The following is a 9,298-nucleotide window of genomic DNA, read 5'->3' as shown; positions in this document are numbered from 1 at the left end:
TGAGATGAAATTGGGAGCCCTTACCCTATTTCAATGTCATAAATTTAAATACTACGAATAATAATATCGTATTGTTCAAGTTTTCATGCCTCGTAGGAATTTCGAATAAGAATATGTTTCTTTCAAAGCAGGTATCTAACAGATCACTTTCTTTACAAAAAGCATCCCTTTTTTATCAAAAGTTTTTTTCCATATTCAATTTTAACATAATAATAGTTTGCAGTACAGTCATAGAAATAGTAACAATTTGGAACGCACAGCAACTCTTCCGAAATAGTAGATCCGTCTGGGTTGAAGGGAGCTTAATTGATAGTTTAGAAGTACCCATACTAGTTTTTCTCTAATGGGAATGAACAACGAAATTTCGATGAAAATGCTTCTCAATCGAAGCGAACGGCGCACAAAACAAATCCACAAACGGTCCAAATGCTAATGTCTGTGTAGTAACCTTCTTTCTGACATTATTTAACCAATCAGAATGCTAGTCGGTTTGGCACTGATTCTTGTTTTGTGCGAGTGATTTTCTCATATCCGAACACACATATAGAAAATTATTTGATCCCATGCGAAGCGAACGGCGCATAAAAACAATCCACGGGGGGTGACATTTACTGATGTGCACAAAAACTTTTCTCTACGGCATTATCGAACCGAACAGGTTGCAAGTCGGTTCGATATTGATTTGGTTTTGAGCATGCGGAATGTATGACTACCCACTCAGACCAAAAATGTTCTGCTGGATCTGCTCACAAGACCATCGGAAATTGGTAGGTAATTGACAGAAACGTCCATTAAGTTTCGAGACACGAATCATATCTCAGTTGTTAATAACACCACCTATGTGTTCGAACGGGCATTTTAAAGCTTGAACTTTGCTCTCGCAATCCAAAGAAATGGTGCTTGTTGCACGACAATGCGCCGAGTCACAAAGCAATGATTGTTCATCAGTTTTTGTCGCGAAATCAAGTCTGTGTGTTGGACCACCCACCATATTCACCTGATTTGGCACCGTGTGACTTCTCTTAGTTTCGAAAGTTGAAGTTGAGAGGATGCTTTTATGGATGATGGTGAAACCATCAACACGTTTTCGACACAAGCATTGGAGCACAAAATGAGCTGGAGCACGCATTTGAGTCACTATTGAATTGCCGTAAGAAATGTATAAAATCGAAAGGAGAATACTTCGAATAATAAATTTGAAAAACTCAAGAAATCTTGTTCATTTGGCGGTTTATGGAATCAGTTTCGAAATTTGTTGACAACCATACCTGTGGATGTGGATTTGATGTTCCTTTTATCAAGCAAGAAGGAATAGACCTTTTACACCAGGAAAATGGCTTGTCCACGTTTTCTTCTCGATGAAAAGAACCTCACCATACTGCCTCATTTGCTTCAAAATGAACTTATCTCTAACGTTGTGGGGAAAAGCATCAATGGCATCACTTCAACATAGACGGATGTTTTGTACTTGACATTGATATGCTTAACGCGGTGGACTGTGTAATATTCCATACAGCTCATGTACATTGTTCAAGTTTCAGAGTAAAAGTTGTTGGAAATCAATTGGGCATTTTGGAAAATATAAAATGAAAGAATCTACTATTGTGGGAAAAAAGTAGTAAGACTTTTGAATTATATTTCGCTCGGAAATCGATTTTTACAATGAGTGAAATTATTCAACAAAGAAGTTCCATTTAATTTTGTGTGTGGAATCAAATTTCTGGTGCCGAAACGTTCGGAATGTTGCAAATCCGGTATGTCGTGGTAATGATACCGGTAACGATAATCGTGCATATTATTTAATTTTTTATTTATTTAGGTGCATAATAGTTGATTGTGTGAATATACTGCATTTATACTAAAGATTGACATATTGGTGACAAGTATTTTCTACCACTTATTTAAATAACGCGGAACAAATGAGAGAAACAAAATAGTAATATACAGAATTTTGATGACGATTGTTTGATTTCGGATTTGTATATTTCAGTGAAAGAAACTATCAAAATACTGCACGGGATTCATTTCTGGCATTCAGAAGGCCCCAACGGCCAGGACTTAAAAGTGGTTGAGTACATCAGGAAAAACCCATCGGCGTCGACGCGGGATTTGGCCAAACAGTTCAACACCAGCACCGGGATGATTCAACGGATCAAAATTCGGAACTCCCTGAAAACGTACAAGAAACAGAAGGTGCCGAAAAAGTCCCTGGTACAGCAAGTTCAGGCCAAAACAAGAGCGCGAAAACTGTATAACCGGATTCTACAGAATAAAGATGGATGCATCCTTATCGACGACGAAACCTACGCCAAGGAAGACTCTCGAACGCTGTCCGGACCGCAATATTATACGAAATCGGTGTACCAGAACCTGGACGACGCTAACACCACGGTGTCGATGGAAAAGTTTGGGCAGAAGGTGTTGGTCTGGCAAGCAATTTGTACCTGTGGTTTGCGGTCGTCGATTTTCTTCACGAAGGGCACAATTAACCAGCTGCGGGATGACGCAATCGTCATGAATTCTTGATATTGGATCTGGAACTGAGCTCTGGGGTTCTTTTTCGACTCTGAATTCTGAACCTGAATCCTAGTACTGAACTCTGGAACTGGATTCTGATCCGCATCTAAGTTTTAGTTACAGAAATTTGGTCCAGTGGGTCCAGAATTTAGTTCAAAGTTATTCTGAATCTAGTTCCTAAATTCAGTTATACTTTTAGGCTTGTAGAACTGAACTTTGGAACCAAATTCGCTTGATTGTGGCTCAGAAGGTTTCGATTGGATGAAGTTTAGGGAAGTTTGGTAAACTCTTATTCACCGAATTAGCTTTATAGCCCTCCAGCTATGATAGTGACATATAGCCAAATCCGACCAAATAATTGTTTTATTCGTTGTATTGCTTCAAAACTGACAAAAGTCGTTTCCGTAGACAATCAGTGTGAATTTTCCCAATGACTGGTGCTTATTCTGACGAAGAATTCGCTTAACCAAGGATGAAGTTTTTTTTTGTCGTCATCCTTTAAGGATTACGTTTATTACCGTTCATTGTACAGTTCTTTCTTTGATCCTTCTCTAGTAACTAATAAGCTCATATACTGAGACCTGTTTTTACGCGGATAATACGTACTGCTAAAAAAATACCTGCGTATCTTGTTACTTTCCACCACAACCGGACGGGTTGTGGCATCTAAGCCCCTAGTCCCTGGACAGAGCCACGGGGACCGTCTGGGGTGGGCTCCGAAGGCCTCTTTTTATGGCTAGCACGAGCTTGAGGCACGGAGGCTTCAGGGTCGGCTCAAGGTCACTTGTTCACCAGTCAGAAGATCAAACTACGGTCTCTCTTTTAAAATTACAAATTTTTATTGTCAACTTACAATTCATAGGTGTGCGTGTGAGTGTGTGGCCGGCCGGTGTATACTGGATCGTTGCGGGAAACTCTCTCCGGTTGTTCTGTTGCTATTCGATGACAAGGCCGGTATGAGGTATGCTACTGGAGCTTTCTTTAATATTCACATTTCATACCTGTGACTTCCTTCTAACTTCTTTATTTCACAGGTAATCTACTAAAACATTCACTTATCTTTTTCGGTGAAACTTTTCTTCCGATGTTTTTAGCTTCTGTCTTGCTTGAAGCGCTAATATAATCTGATCAACTTTTCTTCATAACTTTCCGCCCCAGTAGCTCTCCTCTCTCCCACTATTTTGCGATCCCGCCCGCCCTATTTTCTGCTTTCCAGTCTCGAATGTTTCCGCGGTTTCTAGTGAATGTGTTTTTTTGTAAAGTGTAAATGTTTAACAATGTTTCGCGTTTGTTGATTTATTTATTCCTTTAGACCGTATTTTATATTTCGTAGCGCTGAACTTATATACATCCTCAAATCATTTTACAATAATTTTCTTTAAACTAATAGATACCTGAACGTTTACAATATAGCTAAGACAAGCTTTCCAACTGTAATATTTATAGCATCTATGTACCACTTATGGCAAACTAAGATGATAACCTAATCATACCGAAAAAGTGTTATGAAAAATTCGCTTGCTCGCATTGCTGTACATTTTGGTATGGGGTAAAGGGTCCAAATGGTAACAATCTTCGGAAATCATCGTGAAAATCCGCGAAATTTCGGAAATACACGAAAAAAAAACATGTAATCTCGGAAATTCGCGTAAAAAAACGAAAAATAACAAATTTTTGTTTATGCCACATGTTTCAGAAATGCTTGAAACGTCCAGATCTGATGTAATCTCAAAAAAATATTTCTTTTGAAAAAAATCGTCTTTAGAACATAGAAAAATTTTGAGATTCCCGAGATTGAAACATTTGTTTTTTTGATGCTTAAATGTCTTAGAAATGAACTAAACATCGAGATCTGGTGTAATATAAAAAAAAAAATGTTTGAATAAAATCAACTGGGACTTGGGAATCGGTGTAGAAAAAAAACCGCAAAACTAAAGAAAAATTTTTTGATGTCAAATGTCTTAAAAATGGATGAAAGGTAAAATTCTGGTGTACATTTTTATGTCAAAAGTCCTAGAATCGCATGAATCTTCGTGATCTGGTGTAATCTAAAAAAATTTGAAAAGAAAATGGACTTTTGACCGCCTAACTTCAAAAATCCGAATAAAAAAACCGCAAAACTAGAATTTTTTAATGCCAAATTTCTTAGAAATGCGTGAAACGCGCGGCACGTACAGAAGCCACTTAAAACACCATTCAAAAACCGCGACTTCAGTTTGAAAGCAAATAATCGCTAATTATCACTTCAATCACTCTTGAGACTTAATTAGGGCCGATTTTGGCAAAATATACGGCTATTCATACGTAATGCTTATTTATGGCTTGTGTGCATTCTAAAAAGCTAAGTTCTGATTGATTTACAACAGATGAGCTTTCAAATTGCAGAAATAATGCTATAAGAATTTTTGATGCTCATAAAAGGCTATTTTACTGCCTTTATTATCGCTTACTGGTTATCTGGGTATGGACCTACCATTGTGATACGCCTAATTTTTCGACAACATTCCTTCCGTCAAATAGTCAGGTCTTCAAGCTCATAGTTTCAAGATCTGCTTTGAAACTTCATACTTATCTGTGTCGTACACTGTATGACATTTTTGCTAATTAATAACAAGTTCAGTTTTTACTAATTAATAACAAGTTCAGCGAAAAAAATATTCCATTCAAATGTTGATTATCAAGACAAAGACTTTGTTTGAATTAAAGCTGGTTGATTCATCTCTCATCCACTGTTTCGATTGAGTCAATTCAAGTTGAACGGGAAGAAAGTAGAATAATAAAACATGCTTTGTTTGGATTTTTATTTTTATAATTGCTATCAATGTAATCATTTGTAATCACAGACGATCAATTTGGTAGTGTTTTGAAAACATTGTAAGTTTTCGTTCTCTTTCCGGTCTCCCTACACGCTATACGAAATGGAACAAAGCACACTGTGTGCTTCGATCGCGAAGGCGATGGTGTCTTCTTCGTCCATACTAGCATGTACCGATGCGTACTGCTTTTGCACCGCCATTTTGTATGGCGGTTTGAAAGTATCTTTCAATACAATGGGAGCTTTAATTGGAATTATGATTTGTGAAAATCGGTTAAACCGTTGCTGAGAAATCGAAGTGAGTTCCATTCAAAACTTCAAACTAGGTGAATTTACCAATAAGTTTTATAAACAATTGGTACCGTGTTTCGCCATCACTTGTGAACAAATGCTCATAACATTTTGATTTTTCCACTTATCGCGATGTATTACCGGAACCGGAAGTCAGATCCGGATAGTCTTTTAGAGGACTATTCAAAGAATTTCAAAACCTTTTATTTGCATCTTAGTATGTGAAAATCGGTAAAAAAATTCCAACAATACACACCTACAAATAAATTTGTTCAGTTTGTCGAGCTGAATCGAATATTATATGACATTTGAAAGACAAAAAGAAATTTAGCATAACATTATTAGTTCCCATTTAAATGTATTTGGCCAATTTTTGACCATTCCACCGTTCCAAAAGTTCAAGTGGTTACCAAATAAAATAAATTTTAAATCTCAACACAAACATTGAGGTAAAGGTTGCATTTATCCGACTGCACATAGTGTACATGTACGGTCCGATGTCCTATCAAGTTGGCGCTGAGATTCAGGACGCAATATGAAACTCGAAATGAACTTTTCATTGTACAATTACTATATTTCCGCTTTTTATGAATTTCCAGCAAAGCATTGGATATTCACTAAATTTCTGTTTGAGCTGTTAGTAGAATGTTCTCACTAATAGTACTGTTGTTGTACCGTTGAATTCTACTATATCACGTCATTACACTCTCACAAAGTCACTATTTTCACAGTCACTATTTTTCCGAAAGTGTATCAAACGTTATAATACAGATACGTATTTCGGAGTGCTATTTGCATCCTTCTTCAGTGTATCGGTTTTATAAGTTTGGATATTACCTTCCGTTTCAACAGACTTCGCTGCTGATTCATAGCGTACAAAATCATTCCATGGGTGATACTACCATTCTACTGACACTAAGAATCCTTTCAGGTAGGGGCTCGAACATACGACAACTGGCATGTAAAACCATCGACCATCAACCCGGGACAAATTAGGAATTCAGCATTATGTCATTTCTTGTAGATTTTTTTTACGGTGATATGAAAGTTGCGCAGTTGAAAGTTATCAGGCAAAGTTTATTCATAATATATGTTATTTTGAGAGTCGACTATAAAAAAAACAGGAAAAGGGAGTCATCAACAAATGGCTGCCTGACAGTGGTAGCTGGTCTTGCTGGTGGATGTTATATAAAGCGCAATAATTGAGCAAGAATTGAATGGTGTTAAAATAATTCTAGTGAAATTATTCTACTAAATACTCGAGTTGCCAATTAGTGACCAAATTCTAGACTTGCATTCTCGTCTAGAACTCCGAACCTGTACTCTGGAATGCACTTTATAACTCAAATAATGAATTACAATCAAATTTTGGATGTGAATTCTGTTCCTGCCTTTCGGTCTGAAGATTCAGAATTTCACTTTCAAATATCGGAAGTGATTTTTGTTCAGTCACTGAGTTTTTTTCTAGAAAATCTCTTGAACTCATCTCCCACGAAAATTTTCTTGATATCAATCATGGAATTCTATGAGAAGGCATGTTTCGTGATTTCATGATTTTTAATCGTGGTATCGGCAATGGATTTTGATCCGTGTATAGAAAACAGTTTGACACAGGTATGCCATTTATGGTGCTTATTCGATTATATCTCCGGACCCGGAAGTATGGCCCATTTTAATCCCATTGTAGCTTCCAAAATGTGCTCAAGTTTGCTAAAATCGGAGAAAATTGTATGGATAGAAAACACAGTGCGATTCGTTTGGTTGCATCACTTATACGATTGTAACTCAGAAACCGGAAGTGTTTGCCATGAACCTTTCAAACCAAATCAATGTACTGAAAAACGACACCTAAACGAACTAAAGATTGCCGTGAACAGTTTGGTTAACTTTTGAGTAAATTTAATGGTTAGAAAAAAGTGATGTTTGTTGGTTACGTCTTTTATATTATTTTATATCCGGAACCGTAAGTGTTCGCCATTCGTCGTTCGAAATTGATCAATGACTCAAAAATTGCCTTCAATCGAACATGCATCTGTTGAAATTGGCTCTATTAGTTTGTCTGAATCGGCAGATTTAGAAGTAGACTCATAAATACGTACACCAAATACACAGAAAATTTGCGATCTTGTTGAGATGAGTGGAAAAATATATTTTACTAGCTGACCCGTCGAACTTCGTCTCGCCAGAAGAATTGTCAAAAGACTAAGTGGTAAACGTTTCTCTCCATTATTTTTCTAATTACTTAACTTACAATCAACTGAATTCGACACACACTCGCTTTAGCTCAAAAAGAAGAAATATCACCAAAGATTAATGTGAAAATATGTAATACCTCTGTTAAGCACAGATTTCTATTCTGAACAGTCCGTTTTAAGGAATCACTCATACGTGAATGTTCACCCGACAGAACAAACTTCAAAGCAGTTTCTTATACACAAAAAAATTCAATTTTTGTGTTCGGTAATCATTTTTCCGGCAACGATCTGTAAAATATTATTTTTACTGAAAGATACGTAAAATTTATCCAACTTACGGTCATCTGTCAAAGAACTACTGAATATCGGAAAATCCTATGTAAAAGTTACGATTATTTATTATTTACTGACACGGTCTGTGAACTCTGAAATGTCATTTCTCTTGACGAACTCAGTGAAAGTTTTGCCAATATCCGGAATATCATCACCATACATTCAGCAGAAATAAAGATCTGTCAAATAACATAATTTTCGGACGTAAAGGTGTGAAAATTTCTAGATTTGTAAAGGAAAAATAGTGGTGCGAATTGATTGTGCGAAAAATAGATAATACTGATTCCTATCGGTAATTTTTCATTTAGTGAATATATTCAAAAAGCCTTCTACAACTTATCATTTCTGCACTCTAAAAATATGAAGGGCGATCCCATATTCTACTGAATTGCATCCGAAAGATATTTGATCATTTTATTTGAATAAATTATTTCTGAAGAGCAAATGTAATTCAATTCATTCATCACACGCAAATAAATAAATTAATCGGATGAAAATATGTTTTGAAAACAAAAATGCTCCTTCCTTTTACCAAAAAATTGTAATACTTTGTGAATTTCGCCGAACGTCGGTATTGAATAATGGAGAAGTCATTAGAAGGTACAGTGGAACTGTACCGATCATTCAGCAAATAAAACTTTTACTGAACGGATTACCGAATGTCCAGCTGTTTGAAAGTCAGTAAAACTGTACCGACATCCGTAAAAATAATTTGGTGTGTACGGCTTTTAAGTAGCGAGAAATTTTTCTCAGAATCTGTTCTGTACGTTCGAGTTATCAAAAAGTACCAGGCGTACTTTAGAGCTCTAATAAAGTGGATATTTTCAGGTACTGTGGAACTTTTGATTGCTTGGAGACGACGCTTAAATTTTAATTTGATATTGATCTTACCAGTTTGAACATTCTTCACAGAATATGCAACATGAAATGATAGTGTCAATTCATTATGGTAATCATCTTGAACATTGATATCTGATAGCCACTTACTGTGTGCGCATAGTCTAATATAAATCATTAGAAAGAGAAATGCAAGGAAAATCTCTTAGATTGATAACACAAAGCATCTCGTTGCGCTCCAAACAATTTTTTCAACGATCTAGTATTCTTTCCTCCGATTCTTTTTCCTTATTTTTCTGATTACTTAACC

Source organism: Malaya genurostris, chromosome 2 (genome assembly GCF_030247185.1).
Source record: "Malaya genurostris strain Urasoe2022 chromosome 2, Malgen_1.1, whole genome shotgun sequence".
Taxonomy (NCBI): Eukaryota; Metazoa; Arthropoda; class Insecta; order Diptera; family Culicidae; genus Malaya; species Malaya genurostris.
This window is presented reverse-complemented; position numbering follows the sequence as displayed.